A 15243-nucleotide genomic window follows, 5' to 3' on the forward strand; every position below is an offset into this window, starting at 1 on the left:
GGTAAAATACAACAAAAGTAACACAGAGCTAACTATGGAGAGAGAAGTTCCCAGGTGACAATACAAAGAGGACACTTAACGCCAAAATGGTAATCTTGTGAGCTGATGCCACCGCACCCTGGAGGGAAGGGGTTTTCATCTGCACATAAATAGGGATACAATGTCCATTTAGGAAACAGGGTCCATACCAGATGTAGAAGAGTCTTCCTTTATAGAAACCTCTGCATAAGACGTATTGGAAGACTTGCCTCTTCACTGAAAGGGAGACTCAAAGTTCTCCACATGTGCACACAGGAAAGGGGTGTAACAACCGGTTCTCTAGGGAAAAACAAAGTCTCCCTTAAAAAAATCTAATCTCCACGCCCCTGCTTTATATGAATGTAGAATCCAAATTGATACTCCACTGAAGATTCCGGAATTCCCAAACCGAAAATATAATAATTCAAGGTTGATCATATCACCTGGAGCCTTAGGATAAGCAACACAAAATTGTTCTCTAGGGAAACTTTAAAAACCAAGATGTAAGGGACAATCATAGGAAAAAATATGTACTCACTATAGAGAAGCTCCCACAACTCTACACACACACAGACACACAACTAAAAACAGAAGGAAATCAGTGCCACTGGGAAGAAAGATCTAACCGTAAAACACAAGATGATTAATATTCCAGAGCATAAAATTATGAAACAATCTAAGAGAGAGCATAAAAGAAGTATGACTGAATCATTAAAAGATAAAATGAATCTTATATAACATAATGAACAATCAGGACATCATGAAAAAGAAAACAGATCAATTTTTTAAAGAACCAAACAGAACTTATGGAAATAAAACACAGATATCATTTGGTATATAAAATTCAATGAATGGGTTAAGTAACATTTTAATCTTCAATATCTAGGGTGTTCATTAAAATTCAACAGTAATCTCTAAAGTAATTGTTTAAAAAGAGAATAAAGAAGTCAAAATGAAGAACGCAAAATAGGCCGGTCACTATTCTAAGTTCTTCATCTATTTTATCACTTAATGCTCACAGTCTTTGAGGCGGATAGTACCACTTTTTGTACATGAAGAAAGTGAGTCTCAAAGGGATTACATATACTGGTTACATGGTTAGCAAGGGAAGGAACCAAGCCCGGATAGGCTGTCTCTAGACGCCATGCTCTTAACCATGACTGCAAGGTATATAACAGGCAGGAGAAAAGCAGAGCAAAGCAAATAGAAATCACAAAACAAGATGCCAGAAATAAAACATCATCACTAATCACAATGTATTTAGATGAAATATATAATGAGTTAAAAGATTTACAGATTTCATTTGTTTACCTGAGACAAAGCAGAATTAAAACTTAAAACTGGTTGAAAGCTTAGAAGAATAACAGAAAGAAGTCAAAAGTTAGAGCCAGAAAAAGAGACACCTGAGAAATACTAATCAATGGAAAGGGAATCACTCAAGCCTCCCTCAGGTTCATAGGTACCTGAAACCCACCTTGGCCTGACACTTACCAGCTCTGTGCATGAGCAAAACTCTCAGTCCCCCGGAATCTTCGTTCACTCACCTGTGAATGTAAGGAAAGATCCCTCCTTCCATCCGGCCAATTTGTATTGACTGCTGTGCCACGGGTACAGGTCAAGCCACCTGAGGTCCGTCAGTGAACAAATAAGGATCCTTGTCCCTGTAGGACTGAGGAGGAGCAGAACATAAACTACAGTCTTGACAGTCATGTGAAATATATGGTATTCTAGAAGGTGATAGAAATAATATGATCAGGGAGAGGGGGTTTCTGGGGCAGAGACAAGTGGAAGGCAGTTTCCAGGTTAAAATGAGATGGCCAGAGCTGGGCTCACTGAGGACCTTGAGAACGCGGTGCTAGTTGCTGAGCTCCCTCTAACACAGCACCGCACACTGGGTGACATGAACCACAGAGGCTCACTGTCTCACAGCCCTGGGGGTGGGGAGTCTGCAGGCAGGGTGTCAGCAGGGCAGGCTCCTCCTGAGGGCTGGGAGGGAGAGGCTGGTCCAGGCCTCTCTCCTTGGCTTGGAGACGACCGTCTTCTCTCCACATCTCATCACGTCATCTCCCATGTACACGTGTCTCTCTGTCCACATTGCCCCTATTTAACCGGACACAAGTCATACTGGATTAGGGCGAACCCTAATGACCTCTTCTTAACCAATGACATCTGCAACAACCCTATTTCCAAGTGGGGTCATGTTCTGTAGTCCTGGGGTTCAGGACTTCAGCATATGAGTTGGACAGAGACTGGCCAGGGCAACAGGCCTGTGGGTGCATGTCTGATATCCCCAAGGGACAGCAGGGAGGCCAGTGTGGCTGGAGCGGAGTGAGCCAGGGAGAAAACCGGAGATGAGCTCAGCTTCGGGAGGGGGAGGAAAGCTGTAAGGTCACCATAAGGACACTCGCTTCTTCACTGAGTGAAATGAGAAGCCATGGCAGGATTTTGAGCAGAGAAGATCACACCCAGGGTCTCAATCATGCCTGACTTAGGTGATGAGGATGAAAATATTTAGGCTTTTGAGCTGATAATAGTTAGACTACATGTTGGACTTTGAGTTGATGGTGTAGTAAATGAGACTCTGGAGGGTGTTGGGATGAGGTGGATGCATTTTGCATGTGGGATGGACAAGAACCAGTGGAGCCAAAGGGAAGAACTCGGTAGAATAATGGCCCCCAATATGTCCACGGTCTGATCCCTAGAACCTAGGAATGTCACTGTGCATGGCAAAAGGGACTCTGCAGGTGTGACTGTCAAGGACCTTGGGATGGCAGATCACTGTGGGAAGCAAACGTCATCATGGAGGTCCTTAGAGGAGAGAGGCAGATTGGTCAGAGACAGAGATGTGATGTGGCAGCAGAAGTCACAGTGACACAGGGCTCTGGGCCAAGGAGTGTGAGCACCACTGCAAGCTTGGAAAGGTAGTAAGATGAATCCCTCCCAAGAGCCTCAGTGTGGAACGTAGCCTTGGCCACACGTTGGTTGTAGCCCACTGACATTGACTTTGCATTTCTGCACCCTAGAACAGTGAGACAATGGATGTGTGTTACTTTAAGCCACTGAGTCTGTGGTCCATAGTTACAACAGCAATAGGAAAAGAGCTCAGGAACCAACATGAACATGAACCCCAGGCTGCCTGCTGTGCCGGCAGGAAGTCCTTTGTCTCTGATCCTGTGGGAGTGTCCTGTCTTCTGGCAGCATCCACAGACTACCTCATGCTAACCTGGCAGCTTGCAGGGGGACAAATCTTAACCCTGCACAGTTCTTGATATTTAGTTAATAAAAAAGATGGTGTCATCATGGGTATTTTTCCATCTTTTAAATACACTTCAGTCTTCTAATTGAGAGACAGTGTAAATAGATTTCAATCTTAATAATAAATAACTGTGGTATTATTTGGTTAATTAAATAATGAATAATAATATTCACATTAGTAAAAGTTATTAAAGTCAACATTTTTCAATGAAAATATCAAATTTCTTTTTGCATGAACATGTATTAACTACAAGAAATGTTCCATGATTTCTTCTACGATTTAGTGTTAGAGTCTTAAAGAATAATATTTTCCTCAAAAGATATTATGGCGAGGGGATTTCTTTTGGTGGTACAGTTCCTACATAAAGTCTGCGGCATGTCTCAGGCCACTGGGAACCTAGAGATGATAGAAATAAGGAGGCATTATAAACACAACAATTTTTAAAGGAATTAAAAAACTGGATGAGTGAAAACAAAGAATCAGAGAATATTCTGGTGAAATAAAAGTATTTTTCAGCTTAAGCAAGACACTGGGTGAATAAATCTAAAATGAAAAAACCACCCAGAGATTAGCAGTGAGTCATGCATGCAGTGTGACTGATAAAAACCAAGTTGTTTCCAAACCAGTGTGTAGGCTTGATGCCTTCATGAATCAAGTCTGTGTGGCACCAGGCCACCTCGAATAAATGTTGATGAGGTATTTATAAGCTCTTCACCATCCCAGCTCAAAGCCCACACACGAGCTACACGACCATCGCCTACACATCTGCAAAACACCCATCATGGTGAATAGCACTTTTCTTGCTCAGTAGCCGGTGGCAGGGCACTGTGAGCAGACCGAGATACAGGGACGCAGAGAAACAGAGGCACCTCCCCTCACTCAGCTGATAACCTTCCGTGCATTCCTGGGGACAGGATTGTCATAAAATGCACCATGGATTGATCCTCCTCCTAGGAAAAGAACGGTAGGGCTGTCCTCAGGTTGGAGCAAGGGTGGCCGGAGGATCTCAGAAGAGCTGTTTCAGCACAACCAATAGAAATGATGGCCACCGTGACCACGAGAGACGTCCCCTGCCATCTCGGTAGGCTCTTGGGCTCCTGACAAAAGCTGGGCTCAGTAAAGGGTTGGGTAGAAGGCACAGGCCTAAGGGATGCCCCAGCAAGAGACAGGAGGTAGGGCCTGGTTTATACTGCTCTGGGTGTATCCCAGCCTCATCCGAATACGAAATCAGAAATTTGCAAAACAGCAGAGCTGGGATGGATCACCTACTCCAGACTCCTCTCCTTACAGTTAAAAGGGTGGCAGCCCTGAGAGGCAAAGCAACGTGCTAAAGGCAGAGCATGGATGTGGCAGCGCCAGATGAAATGCACCGTGCCAATCCCCATTCAAGGCCGCTAACACTGAGTATGGGGCCAAGGTTTCCAACTAGGAGAATGAGACAATGTAAATACTTTGTTCCCCCCAAAACCCCAAATGTTTTTAAAGGCACAAAACTCACCTTAACTAGCTCTCTTCTGAGGGGGTGCTCTTCTGTCTCCGTCTTTCTGTCTGTCTCCATTTCTCTCTCTCAGACACAAACACATACAATTTTGTGAAAGGGGAATTCCTGCCATACAAAGACAAACTTCACATCTTCAGAAAGACACTTGACAAAGCACGTTTCTCAATTCAATTCTATGTGTGAGGTCTGAGCAACTGGCTTATCTTCTAGAACAATTGGTGGTTCCAAAATCAGGAGATCATCTTCCCCAAAGGAAGAGTTCTGGTCCGTATTGATGAAGTTGGGGATGTCACATTTCATGAGCCCGTTCGCCTCCTCCTCTGGCCACCTGCTGCATCTGATGGCTTCCTGGAGCTGAATATCTCTGTCAAGGGCTATGGTTGGGATAGCAAATTTGGCCTTGTCCAAGTGGCCCACATCATTGACGTAGCAGTGAAAGAGGGACCTAGATTCGTCATTGCCCTGCCAGAGAACACCTTGGGCACCAGCAGTCTTCCAAAGTCTGACACAAAGCTGTTCAGTCTGAATCTCTCCTCGGGAGACTCTGCATTGCTATAAAGAAAACCAAAATAAAAGATCACTCACACTCTAGCTCGGTGACCTGAAGAATCATAGTTTTTGCCATCTACTGAGTGCAAGTCCCTGCACAGAGCATGCTGACAAGCACTGGAAATGAGAGACATCACTTCTGAACACATACAATTAAACCCAAGGCAAAAGTCTCAAGTGAGGGACCTTGGACCAACCTGAAAAGACATCGTTCCCTGAGAATCCTCAGTATTGCTGAATCGCACACCAGTGTTTCTCATTGGGACACTCAGATCATCTTCATCAGAATTAGTTAAAGTGCTTCTTAAAATGCAGAATTCTGGGGTGCAGACCCTAAGCGTCTCCAGAGTTTGGGACCTGTAGTCTGTATTTTTAGAGCAGCCAAGATCACTGAACACGCTCAGGTTTAGCACCGCGGTCTACATCGGGTCACCTGAGCATCGACAATGCAGTCTCACATGGTGGCGTGTTGCCATGTGTGTCACGGTTCTGTCCTACCCACGAGACTCCCCTGATTCTCAGAACTGTCAGTGCTGCCATATTGGGCAAAAAATACCACCATTTCACAATGCATACACAGGGCGCCCGACTGACAGATACAATCAGTGATGGGAGAGGGGACAAAATTCATGTTCCTGATCCCTTGTTTCACTTACTATGGGACAAATGATCAATTCAAGGGTAATAAATCAGTGAATGAGTGAATAACATGACTCTCGTTAGTCCCACGAGTGCCTGGAAGAGTGAGCCTGGGCATACTGAGGACCATAACAGCCCATCTACTTAATTGCCATCCTTCCCAGATTTGTGTAAAGGTTACTTCCACCCAGGCAGTGACCCCTGAAGGGCAAGAATCATGTCTGAACACACTCTCAAATCCAGAACAGAACCTGACAACAATTAGGCTCTGGAGTCTGTGTTTAGCGAGTGTGGAATCTCAGTGACTTCAGCTCTTAGACCTTGCCTTCCCATCCCACCCCTCACGATATGGACCTTATGACCATCTCTCCCGGGGCTGGGGCCAAGGAACCCATTTACAGGACTGGAAGAATCTGATCATGTAAACCACCCCCCAGAATATCATCAAGAGTCACCTGCATTTCAGGGATCAGTAATCCCAGAAGCTTTGCAGTTCAGGCTGCTGAGGGATTTTTATATCAGTTCTGTCTTCTACTGTGACTGCCTGGGTGACATCAGACAAGGAATTCTCAAAAGCCTGAGCTTTTCCTTTCAGGAATAATCTACTTAACAAATCTCATTGACCATTTAACAAATGTGATCTGAAGATCAATGATTTACACAGGAGTACAACATTCATTAGGTCGTGGATTTTGAATCCGAGAAAAATCATTTGAGAAAGATTGACAGAATGTAGCTTTAATGCAAATTTAAGTATTCTTACCTTTCAGCAAATCATCTTCTTCCCCTACTTATCACTTCATCCAAGTTTAAAAGATGTTTGAGAACAGGGATGATTGTGCCAGGAATCTGTGACCCAATAACTTAAAATGTCACCTAGGAAAAAAAGGGGAGTGACACATTTTTAAAAAGTATGGTGAGGACAGCAGGGCCACCCCCCAACTCCACACTAAGGAGCTCTGAGTAATAGCTTTCCTGCCTGCCTTGGGCATCAGCTGATGTGAAAACCCACCTAGAAAACACACTGTCCAGCAGCTCTTCCTTAACATAGGCTACACTTTCTCAGAATTAAGAATTGGGTCCAGTAACCCCTTCGCTGAAGAATAAAGACAAAGGAGAACAATAGAGTTCTGCCCCTCCCCAGGGGAGAGCCCAGACCTTGGGCTGCATGCACTTCGCCAACCTCCCAGGAGAAGGAAAAACTGGAGAAGGACGTCCTGCGAAACTAGGGCAGCAAAGGTAGAGATGGGAACAAATAGACCAGCTGGCCTGGGACAGCCCCCTCCGTCGCTGCCTTGGCAGCTGCCTCTGCCCCCTCAGCACATCCTGCCCACCTCAGGTGGCTAAGCTGTCAGGGAAACTGTGCTTTGCAACCTGGGGCAACAGAGGCTGCCCCCAGGCCAAGCTGCTGGGGAGATGGGAGCTAAACCACCAGCTCCCAAGCGGCAGGCTCCATACCTTCGACATCACCCCGCCACCCCCGCAACTTAACGCACCCCCGGGGTAATATGACCCTGAGAAGTGTGACCTGGGAACGAGGGGCGGCAGAGTCCGCCCCCATGTCAGGCCTCCAGAGAGATGGGAGGTTATCCTCCAGCTCACAATAGGCAGCACCCCTCTCCTCCCCACGCCCTGATCTCACCGCGCCCACCTCCCAGGAGCAACCTGACCTGGTGTGGTGTGTCAGACGAATCTTGGGCGGGAGAGGCCGTCCCCAGGCCAGGTCAGGGGAAAGGAGAAGAAGTGGTCCCATTAGGAAGCTGCGACGGCCGGCTGCCCCTGCCCCTCGACCTCATCGCGTCCGCCTCCCAGGAGCAAGCTGACCTGGAGACGGGCATCCTGCTTTTGGGCAGCAGAGGACACCCCCAGGATTGGCCGCGGGGAAGAGGGGAGCAAATTGACAAGCTCCGCGCTGCAGGTCCTCTACCTCCGCCTTTGCCACCCTCGCACCTTAAAGGCACCGTCCAGGGCGACCCTTCCCAGCAGGCTGAATGGGACAGGTGTGTCTGGTGATCTAGGGCAGGAGAGACGACTCCCACACCAGGCCATCAGGGAGACGGGAGCCAATCCACCATCTCCCCAAGGCATCCCCATCCCCCACATCAGCCACCGCTCCTGCCCCCTGACCTCTCTGTGGCCGCCTCTAGGGAGCAGGCTGACCTGGAGATGGACGTCCGGTGAACTTGGGGCAACAGTGACAGCCCCCAGAGCAAACCATGAGAGGAAATGGGAGCAAATGGACCAGCTTCATGGGAAAACCCGCCGCTGCTGCCACCACCTCCAACGTACCACGCCCGCCTCCCGGGGTCAGGCCGACTAGGATACACGTGTCCCGTAACCCAGGGCAACAGAGACCGCCCCCAGGACAAGCCGCGGGGAAGATGGGAGCAAATGGGCCAGCTTCCCAGCTGCAGGCCCCCGAAACCCGCCACCCCTGCACCCTGACTACCCTGCCTCCCCCCCCCCAGTTAGCTAAGTGGGACAGGGGTGTCCCGGGACCTGGGGCAGCAGAGGCCGTTTGCAGGCCATGCGGTGCAGACATGGAGCTAATACACAAGCTACCCCGGGGCAGCCTCCCTATCCCCGCAGCCACCACCTTACCAGCTCCCTGACCGCACCGCACACATCTCCCAGGAGCAAGCTTACCTGGAGTCGGACCTCAGGGAAATCTCCGGCGGCAGAGGTCGCCCCCAGGCCAGGCCGCGGAGGAGAGAAGAAATGGAGCAGCTCCCTGGAACGGACCCCCTCCCCCTGGCGCCACTGCTCCCACCTCCCAGGACCAAGCTCACCTGGAGACCGGCGTCCCGCCTCTAGGGCAGCGGAGGCCACCCCCAGGCTCCGCCGCGGTGGAGAGCGGAGCGAATTGACCGGCTCCCCCGCGGCAGCCCCCCTACCCCCGTGGTCCCCACACCTTAACGGCACCGCCTCCACTCCCCACTCAGCAAGCTGAGTGGGACAGGTGTGTCCGGCGACCTGGGGCAGCAGAGGCCGCTCCCAGGCCCGGCAGCAGGGAGAAGGCAGCTATTCCACCAGTTCGCCAGGGGCAGCCCCGCTCCGCCCCCCTGCCGCTGCCCCCGCCTGCTGACCTAACCGCCCCACCTCCCAGGAGCAAGCTTACTTGGAGTCCAACATCTGGCGAATCTCCGGCGGCCAAGGCCCCCCCAGGCCAGGCTGCAGGGAAGAGAAGAAATCGACCGGCTTGCCCGGGCAGCCTCCCACCCGCCGCCGCCTCCGCCGCCCCAAACCATTGCACTAGCCTCCCGTAGTCAGGCTGACTGCGAGGATGTGCACTTGCCTGAGCACCTTCCTGCACCCCTACACTCCCTGTACCTCTGCACCCCTGACACTCCCTGCACTGCCTGCACCCCCACAACCCCTGAACTGCCTTCACCCTCCACAGCCCCTGCACCCTGCCACCACTTACACCTTTGCACTGCGTACAGTCCTGCACCCCTGTATGTCCCACACACCACCTCTTGGGCCTGTGGCAGAGTCTCTGCTGTTAGACCAATGCACAGGAACTCACATATTTGCCAGTATATGATGCATCAGTGGACGTCTGTGGTTGGCTGCAGGAAGGTACATGTTCCCGGTCACTAGCCTGGGCCACTAGAGTGATCTCTGTGAGGTCACCCAGGACGGGCTCAGAGATGCTGTTCTCTGGGAAGAGAGGAGTAGAAACAGGTCTTGAGGGCAGAGCTGTGCTCACCAGGCCGTTCACGCTTCATGTTTTACACAGGGCTTCGGAGAAGTGAAATGGATCCGGCCAAGTAAGACCTGCCTGCTGTGCACCCACCTCAGTCCTGGGCTCTGAGGCAGACTGACTGGCTCCCACCGTCAAGACACCTGAATGGGCACCTGAATGGTCCCTTTGAGGCATCCCATCAGTTCTCAGGAAGAAGTCTGGCTGCTTCCACCCCATGGCCCTCCCTCCCACTGTGCTGGCCTCAGGAAGGCTCCTTATTTGGGGAAGAAGGCAGCCCACCACCTACCCCACCCCTCACCTTTCTCTAACCCAGGCTGCTGTTTCTCTGCCCTTCAGAGACTGGAAAGCCATTCCTCTTCAGTTATGTCCCTTCTGAAATGGACTTGCTTCCACTCAATTCTAGGTGAGGATGCACCATGGAATGCACTGGGCAAGAGAACCAAAATAAATAGTTTTTTCTGTGAGGTTTTCTGTTTATCTACTGGGAAGGGCTGTGTGTAGTTTGCTACAGCCATTTGTGTGAGAGGCTAAAGCTGCCTGTGTGTCCTTGTTTTCATCCGCCCGCTGTCTTTGGGTTTTCCCTAGACACTCCTGGGACATTAACTTCTTTTAATTTTATTCCTGTTATTACACAGAGGCCCTACTGACATGGAGGTAAAGTGTTGGGTTAGCGGAACAGAGCAGGGCATCTATACTCCTATGATTAGTTCTCATTGAGCCTGTGCCCTGAGCTGTGACCTCCACAAGTGTGTCTCTTTCCCCTCACCCTAATTTGGGTGAGACAGAAAGGATTTCCCTTCCCCCAGGCTGGTTAGGCTCTGGTAAAATAATTTCTCATTTAAAAAAATAAACACAACCCCCCACAATATAAGAGAATGTTCTGGGTGTATTTCATTAGAGCTATTTTATCCTTTCCTGGCAGGAAGCATGAGGAGTTTTCCTATGATTTTCACTCTGAGAACAGGGTACTGTCCTGGAAGTAAAATGCATGAAAAAGAGCAGGAGCCACCTCTGACTGGCCCCCTGAAGTTGTCACACTCAGACTTCCCCACGCTGAGCCTCCAGCTGGCCTTAGGGAACTGTTAAATCTGCCTCCCCCGAGTTTCTTACAAAAGCGGGTTCTGCCCTGGGAGCTGTGAATCTCCAAGCCTGCCCAGCTGCCTCTCTGGGTTGGGAGCAGCTTTCCCCCTCAGTTTTCTTCGGGATCTAAGAAGAGCAGTGGGTTTTCAGCTCCCTCAGCTCTGGTGTTGTTTTCAGGAAAGAAGGAGCAATTTCTGAGCTCCTCATAAGCTGGACCAGAGGCTGGAATTCTCCCCTCCTCTGCCTCCGTGCAGACAATCAGTGGCTGTGGTTCTAGCCGAGTTTCTGAAGATGTGGATTTTAACATATACATCCCAGCCCCCACGGGATCACACAGTCCCATAAGTCCCTACAACTTCCACTGGTAACTACGGAGCTGATGAGGACACGGGTTTCGGGGCTGCAGAGGCCTGACTGCATGACTTTCTCCGTGGCCTATTAACGTGGTTGCTCTGGGCATTGTCTGAAGTGGCTTGCTTACCGCACCTGGTACATGGGAAATAAAAAATAAGTACTAGAACTTCCACTTTTTCTCCCTCTTGGGCCTTCCAACCTAAAAATTAATACGTGAACTCAGACGGCCTAGTCACCACAATGAGGTCAGACCAACCCGGCTCTCCTGAGTGATGGGCACTGACTTGCGCATTAACTCGGAACAGTAGGGGAACCGCCTTCCTCTAACTGGGCCTCTCCCCACACCAGGCACGCCCTCAGCTGAGAAGGGGCCAACTCCCCCATTGAGGTGTGTGCTGGTGGCTTCAGTGTGAACTGGCCCTGCCGGGACATGAACCTGCAGTGAGGTGGAGTGTCAGGAGGAGGGGGGGTCCCTGCTGGGGCAGCAGGGGGCCCGGTAACACCCTGCGCAGCCTGGTGCCTGGGGCTCCCCAACATCCCCTACGGCCCCCGGGTCGGCTCTGGTCTGGGCCACTCCATGCACCCTCCCAGTATCTTTTCATTAAGTCCCTTTTTGGCTTTTATCAGCCAGAGGTGGCTTCTGTTGCTTGTTCAGTGAAACAGTGCATCAGGAAACCAGACTATTTCTAAGATCAGTAAAATACGACCTTTGGTCAGCTCGCCGGGCAGACCGTGCAGCACAAATTCCCGCACAGGGCTGTGCAAATGCCTTAAGTGAAGGGTCCTCATCATCTGTCTTCAGAGATACAGAAGCTCGTGGTTCAGGTAAAACCTCAGGGAGGGATTGAGGAATCCAAAGCTGGTTGGTTTCAAAGACTAACCGGTCACACCAGACCCCTGAGCTGTGGTCAGAAACCTGGCTCAATGTCACGCAGACTCAGCACCCTAAGTGTCCGGTGGGGCCGGTGCTGTTTCCTTTACAGGCTCTCGTTGGGGGATCATTGTAGCCCCTTACACTCAGCAGGGAATCCAGCCCTCTTAGCCCCCACCCTGAGTGTTCCATGACACAAATCTCGGGAGTGTTTAATTTTCATCTTTGTTTAGGAGGATGGAGGTGGCGCAAGAGGAGAGATAAATTCACACTTAGTGACACCAAGTCACAGCCAGTACCTCCTCCTCGGAGAGCTATGTGCTCCCACAGTGGTGGCTGGGGGCTGGGCAGAGCCCCTCCTCTGGTCACAGAGGGACTCACTCCTCTGACTGCAACTGATGGGTTGGACAACCAATCCAGAGGGGACAGAGCATCTTTCCCGGGAATTTGGAACTGACACACAGAAATTAATTTCACTCATCTGGGGATTGGGAGGAGGGTGGGAATCAAATGAAACCAGAGCAGGAGAGAAAGTTACAAGTGAATGAGAGAGAGACAGAGAGACTGAACTTGTGAGAGAAAATAGTGTGAAGGAAGGTTAACAATCAGGGCACAGTGGAATTCCATCTCCTGGGTGTCTAGTGTGTCCCAGCCCATCAACAAACCTGCGGGATGGTTAACATCATTCCAGTTTTGCAGATAGGAAACAGGCTGAAAGAGACGGGGGTTGGCTTTGGGTGCACAGTTAATTTAATTGCCACTGGACCCCTCACTTCCCACTGCCTGAAGGCACCATGATCCTCACAGGGACCCTGCAGTGCTGACAGCCTAGCACCCTGATCAAAGGGACCCTGCGGGAGTGGGAACCTCTCTGAGTTTGGAGAGTTCCCTTCACCGAGATTCCATGCATCAGCCGGCTCCTGCTCACCCCAGGTTAACGTCTCCCCAGCTGTGTAGTCCCCCGACCCGCTTCCCTCCCTGCCAGGCACCCCCGTTCTTACCACCGAGTGTACTGCAGGAATTCAGGCACAGGGATGCCCAAAGCAACACGAGCCCACCGGCTGTACAAACAGCAGACTCCCAGCCCCACCTGGGCTCCATGGGGATAGCAGGTGTCCTCACCTTTCATGTACCTAAGGCAAACTTTTTCTTCAGCTGGAGGCTATAGAGAATAATAAAAGGTCCAAAACATTGTTCAGTGAGGAATTCCTCCAAGGACCTGACTTCAGAGTCTACAAACAGTTGTGCTGGCCGCTCTTACCCCCGGACTTTGGGTGAGGTGGATTATTGATCAGCACAATCGCCGGTGGCCCAGCTCCTGGGCTTGGCTGCCCAGAGGGGGCTGGGGGAATGGGTAAGGCCAGGGCACTCAGGAAGAGCACAGAGGACCTGACAGCTCGCCTCCGCAGTTGTAAACCCTTCCCCAAATCTCAAGGCATCGGACAGAGTGCAGCCACCACAATAATGAGATGTTCCAATCACTTCACTCACTCCTGTTAGTTCACTTACTTGCTGAGCATCCACTGGGTCACAGGACATGACACACAGGATGGCCGATGGGACAGGCTTGGTACTTCCCCCTGGATCCTGTTCAATCTGTTGGAAGAATGATCACTCATAAACGGTTTCTCAAAAGGATACATAGACAGGAGACAAACTGCAGAGTGAATCAAATTTTAAAATATAAATGAAGATCCCCCAGTCTCCCCGCCTAAGGTTAACAGCATAAAGAAAATAGATCTTGCCTTTGATCACCAAGGAAGTGGTCACCCCCTCTCAGGAGGAAAGGAGAGTTAATCTTTGAGCAGGACACAGAAGTGCTCCATCGAATTGGACCAGGACCTCTGCATTCATTCAGCAAATCTGTATAAGCTCCTACTACTTATGGGAATCTAGTAATTATACCCGTTCCCAAGGCTCTTGGTCTTTGTTAGTCAACAAAATTGACACGACTCGCCATCACTGGGGGCTCAGGGTTTTAGCAGAGAAAACAGGCAACATGATGGGGGTAGCAAGAGCTTGGGGAAAAATAAGAGTGATATGAGCAAACTCAGGTGATGGTGGTGGGGTGGGAGGCATGCAGGAGGGAATAAGGCAATCCTGGCAGATCTCACGGAGTAATGAACTTGAAGCAGAATAGATCCGGAGGAAGAAGGAAGAGCCGGAGACAGAGGCCCCCAGAGTGATGGGGAGAGTATGGGCGGAGAGGCAGAGCAGGCCGGGTCCTGGAAGACTTTGGGACAACTTTGGCTCCTAATGGAATGGTGACCCTTTTAGTGAGTTTTGATGGGATGAGTGATGTCCAATTTATGCTTTTGTTTTGGGTTTTCTTGGGAGGAGGTTAATTTATTTATTTTAGTGAAGGTGCTGTGGTTTGAACCCAGAATCTCATGCATGCTAAACATGCACTGTATCACTGAGCTACACCCACCCCCTCAATGTATGCTTTTATAGGCTCCCTCTGACTCTGTGTGGATGAGATTGTAGAAAAGCAAAGATGGAAGAAGGAGGCTATTTGGTGTCCAAGAAGGGGTTGAAGGTGGCTCCTAGGAGGGTGGGGAACAGGGAGTAGGTGGTTAATGAATTCAGAGTAGCCAGAATTTTCTAACAAGCTGGATTTGCTGTCTGTGTGTGTGTAAGAGAAAGAGAGAGAAAGAACATGGTTCCAACATCTGGACCTGGAAAATTAGATGGATGTCCTCTCCATCCACAGGGGATGGGACAAGATGGGGCTGAGCAGGTGGAAAGGGGCTGGAATCAGCTCAGTTCTTCAATGTCATGATTAAGGAGTCTATTAGATATTGCCACAGAAATGCCTAATAGGTAGAGGAGTCTGGGTTTTTTTTTTCTTTCTTTTTAACATTAAAAAATATAATTTAAATGTATTAATTTTATTATGTGAATGGATTTGGAATTTTATTTCATGCCAAGTTATATGTTATAATAGCCAAATGGAAAATATATCAGAAAAGGGGAGAAATGAGGGCTTTCACATAAACTGACTGTCCATAACATAGGTAAAATTTCAATGAAACAGTCTTCAGTGCAAAACCTCATCTTGGTGTTACATAAAATTAAATGAAAAAGGACTATGTTGATGTATCATTATTCCATGTTACATAGTAGCCCCAAACACACACACTGTTTAACTATGAGGCTTGTAGAAATACTATTCACTTTATTGACATAAATACAGAAATGCAGAAAGGTTTTAAGGTAGAATAAGCATCTTAGTGGAAATAATAGAGATCTGAGCATTTCACATGATA

The 15243-nt window shown here is 49.5% G+C and overlaps 1 long non-coding RNA gene and 1 pseudogene across 1 annotated transcript; both read right to left on the minus strand.

Moving 5' to 3' along the window:
• Positions 1 to 1590: 1590 nt before the first annotated feature.
• LOC135320655 (melanocortin-2 receptor accessory protein 2-like) lies at positions 1591 to 5323 on the minus strand (annotated as a pseudogene).
• Positions 5324 to 9484: 4161 nt separating this feature from the next.
• On the minus strand, positions 9485 to 13072 carry LOC135320650 (uncharacterized). The gene is made up of 3 exons (XR_010379905.1): positions 12976 to 13072; positions 9968 to 10095; positions 9485 to 9623 (listed from the first exon to the last, which is right to left on the minus strand). It is a non-coding gene; the product is annotated as an uncharacterized LOC135320650 (long non-coding RNA).
• Positions 13073 to 15243: the final 2171 nt, after the last annotated feature.

This window comes from Camelus dromedarius, unplaced genomic scaffold (assembly GCF_036321535.1).
Source record: "Camelus dromedarius isolate mCamDro1 unplaced genomic scaffold, mCamDro1.pat HAP1_SCAFFOLD_37, whole genome shotgun sequence".
In the NCBI taxonomy this organism is placed as follows: Eukaryota; Metazoa; Chordata; class Mammalia; order Artiodactyla; family Camelidae; genus Camelus; species Camelus dromedarius.